General features: G+C 40.1%; 1 protein-coding gene across 1 annotated transcript in view; it reads right to left on the reverse strand.

The window, feature by feature from the left end:
- The window catches only part of Cntnap4 (contactin associated protein family member 4), a 219936-nt gene that overhangs the window by 112495 nt on the left and 82856 nt on the right, over window positions 1–24585 (reverse strand). The window lies entirely within an intron of this gene.

Consider the following 24585-nt stretch of genomic DNA (forward strand, 5'->3'; position numbering starts at 1 on the left):
GGGCCAGCCTTACCCTTCTACTCTGGTTGATTTATGAGTTCTCTGAATGTTTTTTAAAGCAGGAAGAATATGAAATGCATATTTTGTCCAAGGAACACAAATATCTTTCCCTGGCACACTCAAAACAATGAGTGGTTATCACTTAGAATTTTTCTGATGTGGAAGACATGAGATTTGTAGCACATTTCATTCAAATCTGAGGTTTGTATGAATATGAATTACTTGTACACTAATTAGTAAAGTAACAGAAAACACATAACAGGAAGCATGTTGAGTGATAAAGTCGGCAGAAGTGTCAATTTAGGAGCCCTCTAGATACCTTAAATGACCTTTTAATGTCATTGCTGTTTGGAAAATTATGCAACATAACTATTTATTGAGTTCAAAGCTAGTGAATAAATTTGGATTATTTTGCACTTGATGCTTTTTATCTATTCTTTCATGCCAATACCAATGTTTAAACTCAGGGATTTTTATTCTCACTCAGCTTTTTCATTCCTGGTGCTCTACCATTTGAACCATGCCTCGGGCCTTCGTGTGTGTGTGCGTGTGCGCGCTGGTTTCAGAACCTGAGCTTCTTTCACTCAAGGCTAGTGATCTACCACTGGAGCTGCAGTTTCCTTCCAGTTTGTTGGCAGTTCATTCAAGATAAAAGTCTCACAGACATTCCTGTCCAGACTGGATTCAAATTATGATCCTCAGATCTCAGCCTCCTGCGTAGCTAGGATGTCAGATCTGAGCCACCAGCACCCTGCTTTGCACTTGACTTTTTTTGAATACATAAAGTAACCAAGATTCAGCTTTAAATGTCAGCATTCTAGAGGGAAAACTTTCCAGAACATTTGCACACAAAGAATTGGATTGATGCTGCACCACTTGATAAATGAAAGCTCCAAATCAGATTTTTCTTCACCTAGGAAGCTTCCTAGAGCCTACTATGAAAATGTTTTCTTGTTATACCCTAACAACTCAATGAAGAAATGTGGCAGGGGCAAGGCCATTTTTCTGCCAAGGGCCATTTGGGTATTTATAACACCATTCCCAGTTCATATGCAATTATTAGTGCAGGTAGATGGAAAGCATACATGTCCGGGCTTCCATGTACCAACCAAATGAGTCCACTGCCCTCACATGGTGCACAGGCCAGACTTGCTCCTATTCCCAAAAAGCCAGGTGTGGGGGGGCATGCTGCTAATGCTGGCACTCAGGAGGCTGAGGTAGGAAGATCATGAGTTTGAAGCCATCCTACAAAACAAGACTTTCTCTCCAGTTATAAAAGAAAAGGGAGGAAGAGAAAAAGAGAGGGAGGGAAAAAACTACATGTCTCTTTCCAGTTGTAAAATTTGATTACATGAACATTTGTGCTTTCTTTTTAAAGATTATGAACTGAAGTGGAGAATGTTGAAAGAAGTAATATTGACCAAGATGCATTGTGTTCATAAATGGCTTTGTTAATGGCAACTCCTTTTGTACAACTTCTTAAAAGTAGTGTTCAAGTCTGGGGCTTGCACTCAGGGCTTGGACACTGTTCTTGAGCTTTCTCAAGGCTAGTGTTTTACCACTTGAGCCACAGCACCACTTCCAGCTTTTTCTGTGTATGTGGTACCAAGGAATCGAACCCAGGGCTTCGTGCATGCTAGGTGAGCACTCTACCACAAGGCCACACTCCTGGCTAGCTTTTAAACATAATATATATATATATTTTTTAAAGAAACACATGGGTTATATATTGAATAAATGTATAAATGAATTATTTAATAAATACGTAACATCTATATGTTCTACATAGATATACATCTGCACATTATATTACATAGAGATATATTACATAGAAATATAAATATGGCTAATATAAAGAAGTGCTTTATGGAAACAGAATCCTGTGGCTTCCCATCTCACGGGTGAAATCTGGGTGGAGCTCTGGAGTCTGCTTTGCAAATGTATGCCCTGTTGAGTTTGTGTTTATAGTCTTTAACTCTTCCTTTAAACATTCTTCAGATTTGTGAATAAATCCTACTCTTTTCTTCTCCTTATTTTATCTGAAAACTTTTCAGGAAGGGAAAAGTAATTAAAATGAATTCACTAGAGTTCACCTCCCAGGACAAAAATAAGATCTTTAGTCCATTTGAGCTGCTATAACAAAATGCCACAAGCTGTGAGTAGCTTATAAAACCGACATCTATTCCCCGTAGTTCTAGTTGTGCAAGGCTAGAAAGTCCCCAAGGTCAAGACTTTGACAGAATGAGGTCAGATGAGGCCCATTTCCTGGCGAGTCCATGTCTGTCCTTTTGCTGTGGGTTCCTATGATAGAAAAGGCACAGGAGTTCCCAGGGTCTCTTTCATATACTTCATTCTATTCCTATGGCCCCAGTGACCTCCTCACTTCTTCCCAGGAAGTCCTACTTCCTCATACCGATGCCTGGGAGGTTAAGGTTTCAAGCTTCCAAGTTTGGAAGGTGGTCTACCTTGTCAGCTTAAATGGCCGATAGGCCTGAAGTGTATTATGTAGCTTTAATTTTGCAGCAACCCTATGAAGCAGTTATTTTTGTCCCTCCCTTTACCACCGAAGCAAATGAAAATTATAGAGGTTATATGTCTCATGTCACACAGCTAGAAAGTGGCAGAGCAGGAATTTAATTCCAGGCTTTTCTAACTCCAAAGCTCATAATTTAGCTAAGTCATCAAAAGCTTTCATTCCAACAGAACCTGAACGCAAACAGTCTACCCAAGAGGAAATGTGATATATTATCTAAAGCTTTTTCCCCTTGATCTCAAAATTTATATTTAAAAGCATTTATGCGTTTGAGAATAATACAACTTAGATTATTGCTGAACTGGGACTCAGCTCCACCAGCTGACTTTCATAGATAAAAATTATTGTATTAAGTGTTACATTTTCCCAAAATTACTGGAGAATAATAAAAATGAAAGACAAATATTCAGTAATCAATAAGGCTTCTTCATATAAATAGTCCCCCCTCATAGATACAGAATATAAAAGAATAACATTTGTACCACCCAATACATGAAATATCTAGAAATAAAATTAAAAGTGATGTTTTACGTGATCAAAATAAAAGAATCTTACTTGTATTTTTCCTTTTCTTTTAGACTTGTGATTTTCAAACTCAATGAGGTATTCATATATCATTTTAAAAAGTATTCTAACCATGATAATTGATGAAGTTAATGAATTAAAGTGTTCATCAGATTTTAAGTATTTCCTAGCTGATTCCAAAGTTTATGAGGAGGTACAATAGCACTAATTTCTTTTCCAAATACTAATTGAGTAACGCATGTATAAAAGCTAAGATATATAAAGAGTCCCCAATGGCCATTCATTCAGAGCTCAAAAACATCACTATCGTAAATCAGAAAGACGGAGCCATTAAACAGAGTGGCATAGCAGACTCTCACATCAAAGTCCAGCTGTAGCCAAAATAAACAGTAGCATCAGGAGAAATTCAACACAACAAACAGGCAGGCAAACATGAAAGTCCTCTCGACACTATTGATCTCTCTTATTATGAGATCCCAGTGACCTACCCGCACACCGTCATATGACCTATCCAAGTATAACTTGTGTTGACAGAGATGGCTGAAATACAGACACCAAATAAATCATGGCAACATGCTGTCAAAGAAAACTCACTGTTTTATGATGTCAGTTATAAATCTGTACCACATGTGTCTTTTATGAGGTTCTATGGTGTGGAAAAGTATAAAAGAAGAACAACAAAGTAAAAAAGAAAAAAGAAAAAACAAGATGATTGGGAAGGGGTGGGAGGAAGGAAAAGGGGACAAAAACATGAGAAGGGGTAACAATGTTGGAGAAGTAAAGTACCCACTACCTGAGAAGTGTAACTGTAATCCCTCTATATATTACCCTGACAATAAAATACAATAAAAAGAAAAAAAACTGAAAAATGGCGGTGGGAGTCACTCGTTTAAATCCAGATAAGAATATTTTTTACATATGTTGAACATGACACTAATCACAGCTACAAAGAACTCAACTGACTCAGTCTTAACTCTGAATATAATTCCTCTTTTGTGATAGAGAAATCTCAACTGAATTATACCAATATTGGTCCAATAATCAATCATACATAATAACCCTCAAGTTCAAAAACAATTAAACTAGAATCTAATTTTGTTTGTATGAAATTAGTTTCTACCACCCTTCAGAAAATATGTTTGTGATCCTTAAATATATATATATATTTGAAGAGGCATCTGATTATTAACAGTTCAGTGAGAAAATAGCAGTCATTATCTACAGATGTGAAGAGATTGTCAATTATTACTGTTTCCGGTGCTTTTGAAATCAAAGGGCTTAAATATTGAAGACTGAAGGACCAGATAAGATGAGGAGGAGGAGGAGGAGGAGGAGGAGGAGGAGGAGGAGGAGGAGGAGGAGGAGGAGGAGGAGGAGGAAGAAGGAGAAGGAGGAGGAGAAGAAGGAGAAGGAGAAGGAGAAGGAGAAAAGGAAGAGGAAGAGGAGGAGGAAGAAGAAGGCGGCAGCAGTAGCAGCGAAACAGCCAGTGAAAAATAGAAAGTTGGTTGGGGTCAATGGCTACTGTTGCACACAGCAATAAACTGTTCTGTGAAAGATACATGGACAGGTCATAAAGCTTACAATTATATTAGGGGATTATAGGCATAATTTTGCAGAAGACTAAATTTTTACTGAGATAGAAAATAACCTTTAAGTGCGATGAAAAAAAATCACATTATGGAAGTGCTAGACTAGAAAATTCTGAACAATTTCCTGCTGGTATGGAAAATAAGGAGTTAGCTAAAAAGACAGTACAGTACTAAATGTCTATCATCTGAAAGTATATTTAAAAAAACCAGAGTCTCACATTTCAGGTTCTTTTTCTTCAGAAATGACTGAAGGATTCTTGAGGAGAAATAGAAGCTGAGTAGAAGCTTTGACCATCTCAATAGACTTGGGGTACATTTTTAGCTCTAATCCCTGAAGCATAAGAATACTTTGTCAGCCTCTATAAATCGTGCGTGAGGACACCGAGAATCTACACTTCAGGACCAAGGGTGAGACACATAAAACCGAGACGAGTAGAAGAGCTTTTGAAGACCCAACTTTTACAGGAACCCCCACATTTCTCTGGACTTAGCCTTCAGGACCCCTTCAAACTCTTAGTGAGGACCCAGAGAATATGGCTTGGCAAAGGAAAAGGTCATCACTATACAATAAGCCCTGTGGCCCCCATAATAAAAGTCTTGTCTCCCAGGAAGACTACAGTGTTCTATGCCAAATGGAAAGGACGTTTCTCTCTCTCTCTCTCTCTCTCTCTCTCTCTCTCTCTCTCTCTCTCTCTCTCTCTCTCTCTCTCTCTCTCTCTCTCTCTCTTTCTCTCCACTCTACACCCCTCCATCAAGCCTTCCTGTTTCACCTGAAAAATCAACAGGTCTTAGGGCTTCAAGAAAATAAATTAACAATGCTCTGGCCACAGAGGGTGAAAGGGCAGTGGGGAACTGCTAGAGAAATACTTGTGAATATCACAGTTCTAAGATAAAAGCTCTAAAATTTATGTGGAATAGTACAAAAAAATTCCATCCCTTGCACACACTGGGACACTAGCAGAAATTCAGTAGAATACCAATGGATTGCAGCAGGAATAACTGCACAACATAGATCGGATCTAGAGAGGATCCCAGGGTGAAGGGGAGATTCTGAAACAGGGCACTCGATGAATCTGAAGCCGATGTGTGGCCCCTGTGGCCCTCTGCAGGAATCACTGAACACACCCCATGTCCTAGCCAGAGGAACAGAAATCGTTGTATAATGATCTGCTGCTAAAAACAACACAGCCAGCTTCACCCAACATAAGCAAAGTAACCCCACTGTATATCACCTCTAAAACAATAACGTATGTATGTACGTACACACACACACACACACACACACACACACACACACACACACACACACACACACAGCTCAACACAAGAGAAAAGTTCGCAGACACAAAATAATGATCCAAACCAAATTCACATAAGTCACAGATGCTGGCATTATCAGACTATGAATTCGAAACAGGATATGGCAAGCTCTAATTGAAAAAGCAGTTAACACACAAAACCAGATGAATAGTAGAAACAGGAAAATGAAAAGTTTAAGGTGAAAGGAAAAAATTAAAAGTAAAACATGCTAGAATGGAAATGAAGAATGGCTATAATGGACACATCAGTAAATGCAGTGTGGCTAAATAAAGCTCAGGGAGCTTGAAGTTATGAAAGCTAAGCTTCCTAAACTATAATATAGGAAAAGAAAAAAGGAGAGGATATTCAAGACGTATAGGTCAATTACATCAAGGCTGACACTCTGCCACTTGAACCATGTATGTCCCCTCTCCCAGCTTTTTGCTGGTTCATCAGAGATAAGAATCTCAAAGACTTTTCTGCTCAGGCTGGCTTCGAACCATGATCCTCAGGGCGCTGCCTCTTGAATAACTAGGATTATAGACAAAAACAAGTTATCAGTGTCCAGCTTGTATAATAAAATATTCTAAAGTGATGAAAATAAGACAGCTATACCTATATAGCTGCCAGAGTACATTTCACACCATGTTCACCCAAGAAGTTAAATATAAAAGGAATTCACATTGTATGATTCCTTTTGCAATGAATTCAAAACAGACAAAAGTTCTGTTAGAAGTCATGACAATACTGATTTAGAAAGAAGATAGACAGTAATACATAGAAAGGCTATGAAAGAAGGGGTTGATTGCAATATTCTTGGCCTGAGTAATATTTACATATTTTCTTTTTTGAAAATTCAATGAGCTGCATACAGCTATCCCTTTCCTCATTTTCTGGATATTTGATGTACTTTGGCTTGAAAAAAAAGTGAATGAAAATAATTGTGCTAACTGTGGAAAAGAAAGATACCCTTTACATGTCAAAACATAATGCAATGAATTCAATCAAGATTTAACTTTTTAACATGTATTTGTCCCAAAACAATAAAAGAGGTACTGATGAATACATCAGTAAAAAATGTATTTTTTCATTGTTGTGCTTTAAAAAAACAGATCATTAAGAACTTGGAAATACTTTCTAAATTTGGATTTTTGATATCATATAATTTATCATACATTATACCATAAATAGCTCCATTAACATCTTTAATTCTGCTATGAATACTACAAAGTATAACCACATTCTGGCCATTATCATGAAAATAACTACTGTTCCATGCTGAAATCATAATATTAGAGACATTATGAAATTTAACATAAGGCATTCCTGGCTCACCTCTGAGTTCTAGTAATGTTTTCCTACAGTCTGTCTAAGCTATTGATTAGCTTCCAGAGTGTTCCAAAGTTTCATTTACTTATTTCACAAATTGTTCATCGTTTTCCCAAGGGAAAACTTTAGTATATGTGTCTTAGGAGGAGACTTGAAATCAGCTACTTTTCCAAGCAGATCAAAATATTATTATTAACTTGAAAACCTGGAATGTTACACAAGCTTGACTATACCTCAATTGTGCCACGGTTCCTGACCCTTGATGGCACTCATTTCAGCCTCTCAACTAATTAAACCTCATTTAACATGTATTCATTATACTAGAAACATATATCATGTATATGGATTTGAATGTCATACCATGATATACATCAAATACTATATGTTTAGCTGATAGCCAAAATGATATGTCCCAACCCTCACTTGTAGAGAAGCCAGGCTGGGAAAAGCTAAGCTTTTTTGGGACTGAGCAGATGCAGAGATTAATGGTCCCTACAGTATTCCCTTAAAGACTTGCTGCTAACTTTAAATTTTACTGAATATTTTTAGAATATAGAGACAAGCACATACAAGGCTGTATTATTTTGGGGGTTGTCTGACCTTCAGATTTCTGCAAGGTTGGTGACACAATTAGAGTTCCCTTTACAAAGCAAAACAAAGGAGGCATTACTTTATTTGGTAATAATATAATCAAAGAGCAAAAAAGATACAGGTGTTTTAATCCTTCACCAAAGAGACCAACTCATTTTTCCTCTGGGAGCTAAGGGTGAATAAATGCCTGCAGTAGACGTGGAGTTAGAAAGACTGGTGCAAATTTGTATTTCAATCAATAATATCACCTGCCGATTGCCAGAGGTAATAAAACAACAAACCAGTAAATGTCTCGCTACCCCCAAGTAACTTGATACACACAAATGAAAGAAGAATATAGGAAGCTTAAACATTTCAGGGCAAGGGCTCCATTTTTAATGCTCAGATGTATGTCTGGGATCTGGGTAGGATCATTTCCTGTCCTAACAAACTCTTCTCTTCATAGAGAATATTTTTCAAGCACAAACCATGAGTATTCAAAAACTCAAGTGAAATATTAATATTCATAGAGAAACTAAGAATGTCCATTCAAATCTTTGAACCAGAGACTTATGGGTATCCCGGAGCCAACTACACACTGATGCCTCTTACTAGATGAAATCAGAGCTCTGCAATTCAGAGAGATTCCTAAATTTCTCTTCGTCTGTCAGCAGGGTAGGTAAGTGGTTAACAAACATGAATTTCAAAGATCTGTAGATTACCACCTTCCTGTTTTGTAAGAGGCTTGTACAACATGCGATTGTGGTTGTTGTGCTGTGTAATGAGGACATCTACACAAACATCATTCGCAGGTACTTTCTGAGTCTTGGCTAGGAATTTTTTTATTTAGGCTTAAAATCCAAGTTACCTAGCTAGACAGCTAAAAAAGAAATAGCATTCCCTCTAAATACATTATAACCAAAGTGATGATTATATTAGGGAAAAAAGCCAAATATTGATTCAGATGTAATTGGCAATATTTTAATTTTTATCTTTTTTTGCAGGTTCGGGGATTGAACTCAGAACCTTGTGCATGCTGCACTAATTCAGCAACAATCAGTTCACCACAGGCTCTTCACACACACACACACACACTCACACACACACACACACACACTCACACTCACACACACCGATGTTTTGAGGTATCTATGCCCATTCTGGGGCTTGAACTCGGGGCCTAGGTGCTGTCCCTTAGCTTTCTTGCCACAGCTCTGCTTCTTGCTTTTTGCCAGTTAGTTGGAGATAAGAGTCGCATGGACTTTTCTGCCTGTGCTGGCTTGGAACAGCCATCCTCAGATTTCAGGCTTCTGAATAGGTAGGATTACAGGCATGAGCCACCAACACCCAACTCTGTCAATATTTTTAACTTCAAAACAAAAGATAGCAAGAAAATACTTCCTAGGGAAGTTTCTCAACTAAAATAGTTTTAATTTTTTTAATGTAGAGTTTTATTTCCTTTTAAACTAGTTTGCCTTTGCGTATAAATTTTGAAAATTATACTTTACTCAGTGTAATTACAGTACCATACAGCAATAACAGGAACCTAAGTATCCATATTGTTTCTGTCTGAATGCAACCAAGATTGGTTGATTAACATTTGAAAACTATTTCAAAGGTGTATAATCAATTTGAAGATAGATAACTTTTATATTTAGAGGCATCCTCTCACGCCAGTTATGAAACATTCTGCACGTGGTTTTAATGATTCTGCATACTTTTTTCATTTAATCTGCTTTTTTGAATTTTCAGAAACTACATTATCCATATTATATACAATAACTATTTCTGAAAGAAACCAAGTGAAATGCCTGGCTGCTCTCTATAGACAAAAATATTCAAATGAACAAATCAGAGAGCAAATTCCTCTGGCAAAACCCCAACCATTCAATATTGGGAATAGTATTTTACACTGAACTGATATTCATCCAAATAACATATGAAGTCAGTGGCTACAAACATTTAAATGTTCCTTTTAATCCTTCCAGGACAGTGCCAGTATTGTGCCAATAATGAGCTTGAGAATAAAAGATACATCTACTTACCCTGTCTTTGTTCTCTCAGATCTGAACATTGTACCTCTCTAAATACAGGAACAGCCTGGCGCGAGTGATCATACTTATAATCCTAGCTACTCAGAAGGGTGAGATCTGAAAATTACAGCTCAAAGCCAGCGGGGGCAAGAAAATTGATGAGACCCTTATCTCCAATAAACTAGTAAGAAAAGGCTGGAAGTGGCACTATGACTCAAAGGATAGAGCACTAGCCTTGAACACAGAGAGGACGGTTCAGGGACAGAGCAGGTTCAGAATTCCAGCCCCAGAGCTGGCAAAAAAAAAAGGGGGGGGAGGAGACTAAAAAAACGGGGGAGGAACAAACATCTATGAGCCTGTGAAATTTCTCAAAGACTCGATTGAGCCCTAGATCAGTTAATGTGGTGCAGAGCCAGAAAATAGTATTTGAAATCCACCCTTCCTCATTTATTAAGTTGAGGTCTTTGGAAAATTCAAGTCTTTATTTGAGAATTAAGATGAACAAAGCTAACTGTTGGAAGGTTGAAGACACCGACTGGATATGGGGTATAAGCATGAATATTCCTTTCTCTTTGTTTTTTTTTAAGGATGCATTTGACTGAAATACTCATCTGTCAGAGATCTGCACTGAAATGTTGGGAAATGAAAGCCGAGGACGTTGGCAGTGTGCTTCTAAACAATACAGAGAATAAGCAACCCAGAAAGGAAACTCTGGGACAGGACTGAGGTTGTCTGGGCTGAGAAAGGCCCAGTGGCTTCATTTTCATCAGCCTGAATGTTCAGACTGAGTATGTCGATGCGTTTTTGTAAGGATTAATTGAATTGGTACATGGGAAGAGCTTAACCTATTTACAATCCAACATTTTCCCTTTATAAGCGCTCTTTCCTTAATATGGGCTATATATTCTGAATATTTCTGTTGACAAGCAGGAACTTTATTTTTATGTATCTAGTTAACTTAATAGCTCTCAAAGCACCAGGGGAAAAAAAAAGTGCCTGTTTATTTAGTAATCAGGATGGATTGTTTTGCATAAAATTAATGGTTTCTGTAAGTCATATGCTTTAACAACATTTTAAAAAGTTTAATTTGGGGAGCAATACATGCTATACATATGTTTTGAGAATCTGCTAAAAAAATTACATTAAAATCTGTGGAAGTGCGGCTGTAGCTTAAGTGGTAGAGGGCTAGCCTTGAGCAGAAAAACTCAGGACAGAACCAGGCTCTGAGTTCAAGGCCTAGGAGTAGCACATGAAGCATACGTGTGTACACACACACCCACACAAAATTGTAATTCACCTTTCCATTTAGCTAAGAAATTACAGTGGTCAGATCTAAATCAATACAAGGAACGAGCAATTTAGAGTTCTCGTGTGGTTCTAAGGTAATCTCCAGAATAATGAATCTAATATTATACTATAGTATTAGTACTATAATACTAGTGAGAAGTATTCATACAGTCATAATGAAAACACGATCATCTCTACAAACACTGATGGACAAACACTACATTAGAAAAATCTCTCTGTTTTTGTATTGCTTTCTATCCAGAGTTCAAGAAATTAAATTTTCTTTATTGGCACTGTATACATTTCATCACACATTTATCAGTTACTTCATCTCGAATTTATTTTTAAATGACAAATAATAATTGTCTGTACTTACAAGCTACAACATGATATTTTGATCTATGTGCACAATGTAGCAAGATTCAATGGAGCTAGTTGATACATCCATCACCTTGCCAATTATCATTCTTTAAAGAGAGAAAATGAAAACTTAATCATTTTAGCCATTCTGAAAGATTCATTCTTATGATCCATGTTCACCATGAAATTCCTTAGCACAATGTCATCGCTATAACTTTTGAAGATCTCAGAGTATGAGTGCCGGAGTAATGCTTTTAATTAAATCTAAGTTCATCCTACTACGCCTACTCATTGTGCCAAAGAATTTTGCCAATTATTTATTGGATGCCCACAAATTTTTTGACAGAATCTTCTATGAAGACATCACACACTGCAGAACTTGAGTGTTTCAAAAGCTTCCAAAACATTCCCAGGTAATGAGAGTTTGTCAGCAGGCCTCTCAGCCTGGCCCCCTGCTGTGTCACCTACAAAGTTAAATGATTAATATTAGACCCAGGCAAGTATCCTAGAGAAAGGGACACCATGGTGATTGACTCTATTTTGTTCCCAGTTTGGTTTCTTTGAGAATAAGTTAGATCAGGAATGTACTTGAAATATACACACACACACACACACACACACACACACACACACACACACACCTAATTAGAAACTATTCTCTTGGTGGATTTATTTTTTTGTCAAGGGGCTTGAATTTGGGGCCTGGATACTGACACTGAGCTCTTTTGGCTCAAGGCTAGCACTCTACCACTTAGAGCCACAGAGCCAAATCCAGTTTTCTGGTGATTAATTGGAGATGACAATCTTATAGACTTTCCTGCCCCAGGCTGGCTGTGAACCGAGATCCTCAGATCACAGCCTCCTGAGTAGCTAGGATTACAGGCGTGAGCCATTGACACCTGGCTCTTAGTGCATTTAATATGTTTGGTTAATTGGTATATCTTTTCTTTCTTTTAATTTTTAAATTGTATTTCATTTATTTATTTATTTATTGCTCAGTGGTACTAAGGTTTGAACTCAGGGTCTTGTATTTGCTAGGCAAGGATTTTACCACTTGAGTCACTCCACCAGCCCTTTCCAACATTGGTTAATTTTTGCCAGGCCTTGGACTTGAACTCAGGGCCTGGGCGCTGTCCTTGGGTTTCCTCAATTCTAATGCTCTACCAATTGAGTCATAGCACCCCTTCCTGTGTAAGTGGTACCAAGGAATCGAACCCAGAGCTTCATACATGCTAGGCAAGCACTCTACCCCTAGGCCACACTCTCAGCCCCCATGGGTTATTTTTTTAAGAAGGGTCTCAGTTTGTGTCCAGGCTGGCTTAGACCACCATCCCCCTATTTATATGTCACATGCAGGGGTGATGACAGGCATACACCACCACTAGTGCAACCAGCTATTGGTTGAGATTGAGTCTCATAAACTCTTCACCTCCACTTGATTCCCCCACCACAATCTTTCTTCCATGACCTACACCCACTCAAGGAGTTAGGAGTTAGGAGTCAGATGCTATGCCTAGCTTTATTTTTTTAACGCTCACATAATTAATTAACCTACCTATCCATTTGGAGAACAGTGCAGCCTGCATTTCAGAATCGCTCAGGAGAACGTTAAATGTCATCCCCAGGAAGAAATGGGATAGCCATAGGCGAGGTGTGAGTTAGTCACCTTCATCTGATGTATATATAAGTATCAGACATCCCATCCTTTCCCAGTATGGGCTCAGTAAAAAGCTGAATGCAAGGCAAATTCTTATAGTCCCAGCCATGTCTAGAAACTCCATCTAGAACACACCAGGAAGGCCTCGTGGTCTGTTTCTCAAGGTTGTTGAAGATGATGTTACTGAAACCTCTCACTCTCTCGGGGGGGGGGGGGGAGGGCATTGTACAGTATCACCGTTATGCACAGTGGCTTACATGAAGGCATGTTAGAATGTCTAAACCAATTTCGTCAAAGTATGTTCTAATTGACACCATCCATTTTTAAAGATAACAAATTACTTTCAAGTTCAGAACACAAAAAAATAATTAACCCAGAACATGCACTTGATAGAATATTATAAAGCAATTAATATGTTGATTTGGGGGAGGCAGATCACTGACAAATAAGCATGCTCTTTGTTCTATTTAAGGGTGACACGTGATTGTGTGATCCACATACTTATAAATTAATTTCCAAGGTAAGTACAATAAGAAGAAAAGCTGATGCAACATAGTGGTTTTGATAACTGACAAGATTTTAGATTCATTCTTTTCTTCAATTTTATTATCTCCAAATAATGGTACAAGGGAGTTGCCATTCATCCAAGCAGTTTATGAACATAATGCATCTTGATCAATGTCAACCCTTTTTAACATTCTTGCTCATCCCACTCCACCTACCCTTCTCTCTTCTTAATTTTGTAGACTACCAATTCTTTTTTTGTTGTTCTTTGTCATGGGGCTGGGGCTTGAACTCTGGGCCTGGACGCTGTCCTTGAGCTCTTCAACTCAAGGATACCATCCTACCCACAGCACCACTTCCTATCCAATAAATTCTCGACTGCATCCTCCCCCTCTTCTCCTCTTCTTTCATCTACTTCCTTCTCTTGATCCCACTCCATCCCATTCAAGTACCCCTTTTCTCATGTTTATTTAGCTCAACTTTGACTTTGCCTTCCTAAGGAATTACACTATTTGAATCTTCCCTCAAATCTACCATATTTCAGTTACTACGCTTGTATACACTTGAATACCACTCAACGTATTTGCTTATAGATTATTCTTTTAATTTTAAAAATTATCTTTAAGTAGTTGTGCAAAGGGCTTTAAATTCAACAAATCAGTTTATAAGTACAGTACATCTTGATCCGTGATCTTCTATTATTCTCCTCATTTTTCCTACCTGGATTTCTTCTTGTATTTAGTGACTTTCCAGAATGTAAGTATAACACTTACATAAAACATTACAAACAAAGGGGCCACTTGAATATATTCTTTTCTTCATCTATTATTATTAGTCTCTATATCCATTTTGCCTTTCTTGCATATTGTCAATTTCCTGCATCCACCAACCATGCAGGTTCTGTTGAACTCTTACTGGGGGTACCAGCAACCTCGTGACAAGATTCTCCAACTTAGATTGTGCCTGTTGCCTCTTTGATTTCATTTCAACTCTTTAAATATTGTCTCTCTTTTGTTTGTTTGCGGGTACTGGTAGCTGAACTCAGGCCCTTGCATTTGCTCAGCCTGCTTGCTCTGCTAGCACGCTACCACTTGAGCCACACCTCCTGTTCAACTCTCCAGACACTTTTCTAAATTTTCCTTTTGAGAAATATTTTTATCGACTCCAATAATAACAACCAAATACAGATGACTCATTCTGAGAGCATACTGCTTGGCCAGTCTAGTCTGAATGTCTCCGTGAACGTTGTCTGATTTCATGACCTTTTTACAAGGCAGACTTCATTTTTCTTCATCCAATAGATGAGAGAACCAGTTTGGAGAGGTAGCGGTGTCTTATTCAAGATCACAACATTAGCAAGGTGAGATAAGGAAAACAAGCAAGGGTATCCAGGGCCAATATTATTATGTGAAGACAAATTATAGCACTTTGTGCTGTAAAAGCTGGCAAAAATCAGAATGCTTTAATGCTTTAGCATATCATGTGTTGGCACAAATATAGGCACATATAAGGATTTATCAATTGCTACCCACACTTCTTTTCTTATGATTTATTTAATGACTTTCTTTTTTTCATTTACTTTTGCAGTACCCAGGAATTGAACGCAAGGCATGCTAGGCAAGTACTCTATCCCTAAGCTACATCCCCAGCCCTGCTAGGCTTGCTTTCGAGGGTGTGCTTTCAGTGTCACACCACTGATGTGTTCACCCTGTTATCTAGCGGCTCTACCTTGAGTTACAAAGTCCAGACTAATTCTCACTCAGGTGCCCAGAGAAGCACACATCGGGGGGCTGCAGGGAGAGTTATGGCTGAGAAGTGAATGCAGCCTTAGAGTCCACAGTTAGAACGCTGGATAGGGAAGTTGAAGCAGGTGTACAAAATGCAATATCCTGCATCACTTAACAGAGTCTGAATGCCCATCATAAATGCTAAACAAAGTGTCTATAATGCTACCATGGCCATGAAATTTTATTCATGAAATGACAGGATTAAGAATTGACTATAACACTAGTATTTTATGAATCAAGCCTTATTATTTCCAGTTGTTTACTGCTACCATTAGGTAACAGTTGCTGTATATATTCTTTTCCTAGAAATGCATAATAATGAATACAGACCTTACCACTCCATCCCTGGTGAAAGCTGTACCCACATTCCAAAGCTTCTCCCACCCTCCCCCAAGCTCCAGCCCTGCACCCTTTGAAGAGAAGACAAACAGCCTCTTTCTCTACCACTCTTGTGCCCATTTGACAGGTGACTTTACAATTGAACCCTTCTCCCCAAAATTCCTCAGGAATCACCATGGCTCTCCTCGTAAATCACAGTGGACTATGGCTCAGTTCTCTTTGGTCATGTCTTTGCCTTCTTAGTAACCCTCTCCCTCTAGCATCACCCATGATTCTCTGCTCAGAAACCCCTCCCAGCCCTTGGCCCATGAGTTTGGAAATGTCCTACTGCACTTCTTGCCCTGCTGTGACTTTGGCCAGCCTCTTCTTAGAGGTTCATTGGATAAATCTGAAGTACCCTTGTGTCGTCAGGTTGCAGTGGTGTCCTAAAAACACGAAGCCAGGCCATGAGTGGTTCACCTGTCTGTCTACAGAACAACATGCACTACGTACACGCAAAGCCTGGTAGCTTTTCATTCTTCCTACCTTTACTACTCCCAGCTTGAAATCAGCAACAACATTCCTAAAACACATGTCCTTTCCCCAGCTTTCTGATCAGCTCTCGCCCTGGTCTTGCATCACCCCGAGTCTTCCTGGCTTTTCGTGTGCTTTCATTTCTATTTATTTTTTTATTGTATTTGTCTATGATACTGACAACTGAACTCAAAGCTTTGTACTTGGCTAGGTGAACATTCTGTCAGTTCTCCCAGGCCTTCAGCCATTTGGGGATTTTTCAGATTAAAGTCTCACATCTCTCGCCTGACTCTGGCCTCAGGTGGTGCTCCTGCTACCTTCACTGTCTGACTGGCTGGGATTACAGCCATTTTTTAAGCTAAGCTTTCATTAACAGGTTTTTTTTTGCCCAGGTTAGCTTCCAACCATGATTCACTTTGCTCTCCCTCTCCAGTAGATGGGATTACAGGCCTGAACTACCACACGGGCTTTACTATGTGAGCTGGCATGGCTGCTACATGGTTCTTTCTTCTTCTCTATTCCTCCTCTTTGCCTTGGATCACAGTGCACTGGAATACTTCCCAGACACCAACCACCCATGAAACCTCATTTTGCATTTCTATCCATACTTAAACAACAGCCCAACTAACCACAGTTTCACAAGACATGCTGGTTCTCTTCATCCACTCATGTCAGAGCCTTCTTTAAAATGTGTGTGCTGTTTCTTGTGCTTAAAAAAAAAAACTGGCCAATTCTGGGGCTTGAACTCAGGGTCTGAGCAATATCCTTGGGCTTTCTCAAGGCTAAAACTCTACCACTTGTGCCACGGCACGATTTCAAGCTTTTTCTATGTATATGGTACGGAGGAGTTGACCCAGGTCTTCATGCATGCTAAGCAAGCATTCTACCGCTAGGCCATGCTCCCAGCCCCTCTTGTGCTTCTATTATTTACAAAATTACTCTTGCAGCAAACAACATTCATTCTGTGCTGTGTGATCCTCTGCATACTCACAGACTCCTTGCAGACATAGAGCCTGTGAGTGTGAACTGAGAAGAAGGATGCCACGCGCACTGTGTGGAGCCGTTTTGGATAGTCAGTGATTTGTGTGCAGTCTGTCTGAAAGCAGTGACTGACACACAGGACGTGAAGGTGAAGGGCAGCCCCTGGCTGCTGTCAGCTGGAGCCAGAAGAGGGTTTTACTACCGAACATTAACCATTTGACAGGCCATCAGCATCATACAACACCAGCCCCAGGCTCTGATGGAGTCAAAAGCAAAATGATCGTGTAATCACATCTGCTGAGGATCCAGGCTAAAATAAAGTCATGCGACCAAACTGCCACCTCCATGCCAATCATGAGTCCTTGCTGGCTCTTCACCAATTACAGCTAGCGTCAACCCACTACTCCCACCCACTTCAATATGGCGCTCCTTCTTCCCCTCTGTTGTACCAGGTAGTCAGGCCGTCCACCTTTGTTGGCCATGGTGGTTGGCTGGTGGAAGCAGCGTATTATTATTGCAATCAGCATCAGTGTTGCTATAGTAAATCTGCTTTCTTAGTGGATTTATGCCCCATTGGTGTTACCAAGTGTGCTTCAATTAATCAGTCAATCAACAAATAAAGGGCAAAAACTGAATTCTACACATCTTGGGCAAAGACTGGCATCACTGATTGTGTCTTCCTTATCATCAAGCCCACAATCAGCCTCAATGACTTTCTCCTCGGAACCAAATCCACATAGACACAATGGATCTACTGTGTGTTTGACTTCGGTTTTCTAGAGTTTTTTGTTGTTGTGAGTGTCGTTTTATATTCTGCAATAATGGGGATTCAATCCAGGACCTCCTGCATGCTAAGCACTTGTGCTACCATGCAAGACAAACCCTCAGCCCTTTTGTTTGTATTTTGTTTCCTGGACAGTCCACTAATGTTTCCTAGGCTGATCACAAACTCAATATCCTCCTGCCTCTGTTTCCTTAGCACTGGGATTGCAGGTGTGTAATACCATATCAAGCTGTGGTTACAATTTGTTGAATTTAACAGTTCATTTCCCATGAGCATTTCAAGCAAACCCATCCTTTTTGGAGTATTGTTTCCTACTGTTATACTTTATTATCCTCACTTAAGTATAATCATCGAACTATAATAAACCAAAACTTGTAAGTAAACTTGACATTACCAACTCATTATAAACATGTCTTATTTTTAGTAGATGCGAATAGCTTTCCTTCTCCACGATCAAGATTGTTTATCTGTCACCACTGCTCAGGTTAATTACAAGCATTGACAAAGTTGTTCAGGGCCACAGTGACCCCGGTGCCTGGTTTGTGTATCAAAAATAGAACTAGCTAAAGGTTCTTCTCGCACATTGATTTCTACTCAAGATGTTCTAAAACCATAATTTCTCTTCCAATGAAATAATTTATCATACCCTATTTTAAGTACCTTTAGCTTGTAAAACGGAATATTGAAAGTAAAAAAAAAGAAATTAATAATGTCAGGTCCCTTGATGTCCTCTACAAATCTGCTTTGAGCAATTTTGGAAGGTCATGAGCTCCCTACAGCCTGGTCTTGGTACAGGCCATTTGGCATCCACTTCCAGCGTGTGTACTCATTCCCAGGGGAGGAGAAAATGACGTGTTGCCATCAGAAATAAACCACAACGAACACACAACTTTATAAAAGGAAGAAAAATGCCTGAGGGCTCTAACTCCATTGAGTCAAGCTGCCTGGTTGTTCCGTTTGTTCTGCATCAGTGGAAATGTACTCATGGCAGGAACTGGCCCCAATTCTGGGGAACCAGGACCCCTGAAGAAAACATGGCCTACAATGTGCTATGAATGGGTAAGAGAGAGGATATCAAAGGATGAACTAAACTTTAATCTTTTTTTGGTGTTGGCTGGTACCGTAGATTGAACTCAGGGTCTTATGCTGCTGAGGCAGGGGTTCTATGGCTTGAGCCATGCCCCTAAACCTTCGTGTTTAGCTTGTGCTTATTAGATAGGGTCTCACACGTTTTCATGGATAGTCCTAGGTTGGCTGTCTTTACCTTCACCTTGACACTCAATGAGACGATGGACGTGTGGCACCACATCTGACCCCCGAACTTTCCACGGTCAGGAGGTTGGCACAAGGCACCCCTCCTCACAAAGACTGCACCCCTCCCTCAAGCTTTCTAGGTTTTATAAACTCATTTCTTTGGTAAACAATTTAAGGGAACTAAATACACATGAACGTTGATATCAAAAGACATTTAACTTATATTTCAAAGCAAGTCTCCTATTTCAAAGTATACTCTGTGTTAAGATGAATGAAAACATTCATGATAGAAGTCCCTTAAATAGGTCCTACAATCTGGGAGGAAATAAGACCAAAAAGACGAAAACCTAGTTACAAAAACCACTATTCTAGAAATTATCAGAAATCTGGGTCCTTTCCTCTTGGCATTTGTTTAAAATTGTAATTCCAGATAGCAAATCGTTTTTTTTTTATTGTAATATAATACCACTGCGTGTAAATCTTCTGTTTTATTGGTTCATTAGCACATGGAGGACATATTTGCTCTTTTTAGACTTTTCAAAGGCTACGAGGCACATATTTGTGCTTATGTGTACCAACCTTTCCAGTTTCAATGAAAGTAAAGGACACGCTACCTGTGGTTTCCCAACAAGCCCTATTTAAATAGGCACTATTGAAATAACTTGCTCAAGGTCAACTTGCAAAATAAGCAAACATCCCTGGCCCAAGTCTTTTCCACCAGGACGATCAGAGGCATCCATGATGAATGCCAATGAGAAGCTGAATTTTTTTCCTTTACATATTTTCTCATAAATTTTCACATGTCATAAAACTCCAGAGCTTGCCACAATAAATAGGCTCAACTTTCCAGCCTGCGCCATGCGCTTTCCCACCCCGACACTCCCGCCTTTGTCAGGCCTGTTCATCCCCAAGAAGAAGTATATCCAGAGGAAAAGAAAAAAAAACAATCAGGGAAAATATTAGACACACTAAAGTGCTCACAGTCTAATAGAGTTTGTTTCTGTTGGGAAAAATGAAATAAAGCAATTGTATTGACGATATTTTTTTCTCGGAACTCATTTAAGCCCCTAATGTTTGAGTTATTTTATCACTGCTTCATAGATCCGGCAGCCCTCTGAAGAGGCATTCGGGGTTTCTGGAGTTTAGCAGCATTTGTAAGCACAGCAAACCCAAGTCTCCTTTCTCAAGGAGAACCAGAGACAGCCACGGCACCCTCCACTCGCCCTCATGCAGCCCTCAGACCCCTTCGTGAACGGAGGCTCAATGTTTCCATGGGATCGTGACATTGGCTATGTATCACTTCTGCCAGAATCTGGCCCTCATCTTCCCTTGTCACTCCAACCACACCCCTTCTGGCCCCTAAGGGGTCATTAGCACACACACACCCATGCTCTTTAGTAGAGCATGCAGCTCATGAAGCCCTGAGCTCTCCAAAGCCCAGGACCGTGTTTCACTCTCTTTGAGACACGTCTCCATACACACTGGCTTCTTAGGCTGGGACGTTTCTGGATGGTAGTACTGAGCAGGTGGAGGAGGAGTGGGGAAAATGTGGGCTGGGCGATTCCACTGTACACAGCAGGGATGGTTAGGTGATGCCCCTCTCCTATTTTGTAAGATAATTTGTACCACTCCAGAGTCATATCAATCAGTTCGCCATATTTTCTATCTAGGATGTAGCCCGGAACTTTTCCCCGGATGGTACAAATTTCTCCCTGTTGTTGAGAAAAACCATAGCAACAGCGGGGTGGAGGGGGGGGATGCATTAGGTCTATTTGTTTGATTCATTTTACTAATGAAAAAAAATAAAGGTTGCCAGGTATTGGGTGATGAAAATCCATTTGGTAAAGAATCTGTGGTGATAATAAATTGCTCTATGTTAGAATGAAATTTAGATAACCATGCTGGTTAGAGCCTCTGTACATGTGGAGAGAGATTAAAAGCTTCATGCTAAAAATGGGCCACAACTCCAGATGCTGGGCTCACACCTGTAATCCTAGCCACTCCAGAGGATCTCAAAGACAAACCAAGCAGACACAGAGGAGAGACTATTATCTTGAATTAATCAGCAAAAAAGCTGGAAGTATAGGTATGGCTCAAGAGTGCTAGCCTTAAGTGGAACAAAAGCCATTGAGTGTGGAGTGTGTGTGTGTGTGTGTGTGTGTGTGTGTGTGTGGGTGTGTGTGTGCGTGTGTGTGTCCACAGACACAGTAGTCTGGTCATATAATATCAAAATGCACCTCAGGAAATGGAAACATGAAGTTTTTTCTTTGTTGTTCTAAAAATCTGATTGGGCTAAGACCCTATTTCCCAGACGAAGGCAAGAAGCAAAAGAAATTCCCGGCTTGGCTGAGATGGCGGGCGCCTCTGCCTAGTTCAGCAGCCACAGGTCCCGTCCTTCTGTGACAGCCAGGGCCGAGCTGGGCAACCAGGGACATCATTGTCCTCGAAATCGATTGGTGTCCAGGCATCTGAGGACTTGTGCAAGCTTTAAAAATTCAAATCCTAGGTCCATTTATTATTTCAAGAAAGGGTTTCTCCCTAAGGATTCAACACTCAGAAAAACAAAAGTGTTTTTATTTTTATTTTTGTCTTTGTGTCTGGCTGTGAGGCATGTGGCCTGAATGACAATACATGCTTAAGCAGCACTGGGAGAATCTGCTAGAAAATACATCTCTACACTCACATGCACGGTGAGAAGACTTTTTCCTCCATTTCCTCAAGGATATGCTCTAATCATTTTGAGTAGTCATGATGGCTTCAAAAAAAATGAAGTAGAAAGTAATTCTACAGCATCGTTCTCTCTATCCTTATTTCTCTAACAGCTAATATTTTTTTTAAAATTTAGGATTATTCTGAAGATGCCCAATGTCTGATTCATGGAGTTTCAGGAACTTTGACTTCAGAATTAACATTGGGTCTCTCTTTGGATGAGCCATGATGAAGAACATAACTCCATTTAAGCTATGTCAGCAACCCTTATCCATGCTAATTTTAGTGAATAATTGGATGGACTGTGTTTATTGACTTGGCAAATGCAAGCGAAGTCCAGTGGAACAAAACCAGTCAGACTCCACCTGTGCAGAGCAATTATCTGGGGACCTTGTTAAAATACAGATTCTGACTTGGGATGCTGGTGTGAGACCTGCAGCTGCCAGTGGGACTGACACTGAGTTCAGCACTGCGTTTTGGGTACTAGCTCCACAATCCTGTTAACCAGTCTTGGGACCCACATCAGACATCACACAGGAGGTCTTGTTAAAACTCTGTTCCTGGACCTCATTCCAGAAGTTCAGCCTGGGCAGGTGTTGGAGTGAGGCCTTCTCTTCAGCCTCTCTAACAAGACACCGAGCAATGCTGACGGCATAAGTTTATAGATTCGACTTTGAGACACATAGGAGAATCAACTAGTCAAGGCATAAAATATCATCCTGGTTTTTACAGGACTAAGATGCAGCTTACCTCGGCATATTTTTAGATAAGATAGACAGATAGACTGACTGACAGACAGACAAGTAAATAAATAACAAATGTTAGCCTGTTTGGGGATATTAAAACAAAAACACAAATCACAAAGACTGCCGGTGAAGAGAGAGAAAATTGGAGATGAAATTTACTTCTGCCCCTAAAGAACAAGAGACGTAGACTAGGCAATGTTTTGAGTTCATTTCTGTTGAAAATTGAGGCAAGAGCATTGTTTACACTTCAGCTAAGAGTCAGGGTGGTTTATGGCCCCATCAGTGGACAAAGGCAAGTAATTGGAAAGGAAAGAAACACCTAGGCTCACTCCTCTGCAATCCTCAGGAGCAGCCAAGAAGAACTCAAGTCAGCTGAAAGAGAGCCAAAGAAGAACTTTAGAGATGGAATAAATGTAGTAGTTGCTTCTAGGGGAAAAAAACAAGCTCCTCTTGGTGAGCAGGTTCCCTGTCAAGCCCCACTCCGGGCTTTCTGTTTGAAACACTCTTGGTAAGGCAACAAGGAGAAGCAACCAGGTCTGTTGAAAACAAAGAGAGGCTGTTTGTAGACCTGTTTTTCATGGGCTCAAAAGATCCAGTGTCCACGTCCATTTCCTGACCAGAGCCCCTGGCTGTGGACTCTAATGAGCCAGGCAGCACAATCTTTTCTCTTCCGAGGAAGCACTAGTCTGCATGAGTTTAACAAGAAGGCCAGGGGACAGAACAGCACAGTCCAGAACTGGCATTTAGGGCAAAGATAGATGGATAGATGGATGGAGGGGTGGATGGGTGGGTGGGTGGATGGGTGGATGGACAGGAATTTGATGACTTCAGTACGTTAGCTCCTGTAGACAAGTCAGGACCACTGTGCCTAGAGAAGCCCCTGTCACTTCCACGTGTCCATGTGTGTCTGGCACAGGAGGAGCCAATGCCAGGGCCCCCAGCAAGGAAGGAGGAGCTAGAGCCTCTGTTCCATCCCTGAAAAGGCGGGGATATCCACCCTGCAGCTGGATGCACAGACATATCTCAACCCCTGGCACTGGTCCAGGGGGCTCAGACTGGAACTTAATGACGAGCATCTGTTTCCTTCCCCTCCCCTGGCACCGGGTATAGGTAAGGGCTGGGGGTGAGGGGCCTTGCGCCACCTCCCCCACCCCCATCCCCGTGGCCTTGGTCCAGCAGCATCCTTACTTCTTCAGAGACAACCAACACAATACGTCCATGCTGTGCCAGGCTAGGCCCTGTCCTGTTGAAATTGTATTCTGGCATATATACCTAACAAAATGGTGATTATGAATGTGAATGTGCCTTTTTCCTCTTTTTTCTTTAAGAAATACTTCCCCATTTCTTCTAGAATTACCCATTCATTAACTATCGTAATTGGAAACACAAAATAAATGGATCTACATTGGGAGCTGAAGTGTGTTGGACTCAGATATAGACAGTGCTGTAAGACTACTATCCAATTCCTTCCATGTCAAATTTCAATTTAAGCAAAAATATGCATATAGCGTTAACTGTCTAAGATACCTAGCACAAAAAGGCAATGCATATCTGGGCGTTAATAAACATTTGTATATTGGAGAATGTGGTACTGTTATATATAAGGTATTATTTCCCAGGAGATACTATTGCAAGTCACAGTATTGCACCTAAGGTTACTTGGCGCCATCTCAAGAACTTCCTGCTGCATTGTGTTTGTTTTGCCTGGAGAGAATTGACTGATCTGTTTATAAAAACACTAGGAACAACTGATTGTTTCCTTCTATTTGTTTCAAATCCATTTAAT

The sequence above is a fragment of the Megascapheus bottae genome, chromosome 24 (genome assembly GCF_031878675.1).
Source record: "Megascapheus bottae isolate mThoBot1 chromosome 24, mThoBot2.hap1, whole genome shotgun sequence".
NCBI classification, from domain to species: Eukaryota; Metazoa; Chordata; class Mammalia; order Rodentia; family Geomyidae; genus Megascapheus; species Megascapheus bottae.